Source organism: Priapulus caudatus, unplaced genomic scaffold (genome assembly GCF_000485595.1).
Source record: "Priapulus caudatus unplaced genomic scaffold, Priapulus_caudatus-5.0.1 Scaffold1571, whole genome shotgun sequence".
NCBI lineage: Eukaryota > Metazoa > Priapulida > Priapulimorpha > Priapulimorphida > Priapulidae > Priapulus > Priapulus caudatus.
In genome coordinates, this window is record NW_014578632.1 from 26,313 (window position 1) to 28,575 (window position 2,263).

Consider the following 2,263-nt stretch of genomic DNA (forward strand, 5'->3'; position numbering starts at 1 on the left):
CGATTACCTAATACGGCAGACGATCATCAATGTTTTTGCTCAAGATAGTTGGTAATCTATCTATTTATTGTAATTAGTTATTAATTTAAAGACGGTACATTTGTAACAAATATATCAAAACGAGCTTGCAAGGTCCTCACCGTCAGTAAGTTGGCACCTAGATTGTGTTTAGGTCATTTGAGCATAGATCATCATCATGTAAACTCATCACTCATCAGCACATGACAATGACATGATGACATTGAATTTGATGTATGATCATATTCATAATTATTAATTATAATACGAACACGTGTTTTGCCACTTTTGGGTTCACGTGTTTGTATACGGTTATCTAATGACAATATTGTTTGAGCAAGAATCGGTGCAAAGTGGAAATGTGAAATTATTCTCTTTATTCTTTACTATCACAGCGAGTCTTACAATAGGCTAGCCCCTGGGCCCTGGTTCTCGCTTGTATCTGTGGCGCTGCAGGAGGCCTGATAGACTCGCTGTGATTGGTCTGATTGTTTGTAAATGTCCAACGTAATTTACTAAAGTTAATGAAGCAGGGTTTATGAAAAACAATCTTTTAAGAAGTAAATAACGATTGAAGTGAATGTATACACATGTATATCAGTAGCAAGGTAAAGCCATGTAGAAGGGAACGGTAGGTTTTTTTTCGCGCCAATAGCGGCGTACACGCAGTGCATGCATTTTGCATGCGATCTCACGAAATTTCAATGAACCCCGTTCTGTCCCAATATAACCCTCACCAAAATATAAAAAAGGTTATATGGGACAGAATTATTTGATCTAGGGGTATGGCAGTCGTATCTCCAATTTACGAGGCTGCGTGTACGGCAGTCAATTAATTTATTGCACATGCGGCGCCTCCACGTGACTACAAAAACGGCTCAAGGATAGAGAGCATGTCCAGTAATAAACATCATCTCTATCCCTGAACTGCAAAAACTGTCTAGGATAGGTATTAACCATAAATCTGAACCGGCTCGGCTATCTTATACAATATATGCGTGTGCTATTAACCTTTTGCTTTCCATCTTTTGCATCGGAACTGACAATCAATCCCAACCAACTGGTGTAGGGTAGCTGGCACAATAATGTTCATTTTCATACTTAATCCGAGTGTTTTCTAGCTCATCAAAACTCTGAAATCATGAATTAATTTCTAACGGCTTTATTTTGTGTGAAAGCGACGCATGCACAAATGGACTCCCGTACCTGCAGCCTCGTAAATTGGAGATACGGCTGCCGTACCTCCAGCCACTTTGAATAAAATAATAAATATTCTATAAATAATATAAGTTATGAATAAAATATATAGGATTACGATAAGGATACGGATGGTGATCTTACTTTTAGGTAGTGAATTATGCACAATCATAATTTTAAACCCTGCAAACTTGTCTTTGCAAATATGTCAAACTAATGCGGTGTGCTAAACTATAGGATTGGGCCAACAGTCTGCACGAAAAACTTCCACCCTCATTGGCCCATGCAGCGGGCCTGTAGAAATGTATAATTCACTGGCCCAAACTAGGTTTTACAGGCCCGAATCAATGATAATCATATTATGAAAAGAGAAACAGAACTTTTTGGTGTATTCTTAAAGATTCGATTCTTATTCTTTCATGAAATTGAAAAAAAAATTATCCACTTCCCTCTCCCCCACCTCATTGTCACTGCCATAGGGTGCTCATTCATAATCAGAAAGCTCTTTTCGACTTCGAACAGTAACTTAGCCAACACGTTTAAGGCCACGTTGAAAACCAGAACCGGAAACCGGAAGTTGTTGCGACCTCTAGCGGCGAAAAACACGCATGGTGTTGACTAGTTACTTCCCCTACTTAAGATCGGGAATATGATGCCCTATCTGTAAATCTTCATACAAAATATTGGGAATTTGGGTAAATTCTCAGACTGATCACATCATCACCAGATAAAGAAGCTGAAATGTCATTAATAGACCATTTACTCCATTTTTTCTACTGGCCCATCAGGCTTGTTCATTTACCAGTTTCATTGGCCCCACGGAAAATTTACTGGCCTCGGATACCGGGCCAGTGGTTAATTTCGCAGACTGGGCCAATAGAATACGAGTAAACAAATTGATATAGCTTAAAATATTTGTGAAGTTAGACTGGTAATGTGTAAGCAGCAATGCAAGTCAATATTTATACCAGTACTGTTATTCTCAATAACACATTTTCGGAGCATGCACTAGTGATGACTGATGTCATGATCATCGATTATACTCGAA

At 38.6% G+C, this 2,263-nt stretch overlaps 1 long non-coding RNA gene across 1 annotated transcript in view; it reads left to right on the forward strand.

Moving 5' to 3' along the window:
• LOC106817034 overlaps window positions 1-2,263 on the forward strand; it is a 7,523-nt gene continuing 5,260 nt past the window's right edge. Inside the window, exon 1 of the long non-coding RNA XR_001394983.1 lies at window positions 1-51. This is a non-coding gene — a long non-coding RNA (uncharacterized LOC106817034). The remainder of the gene's footprint in view (window positions 52-2,263) is intronic.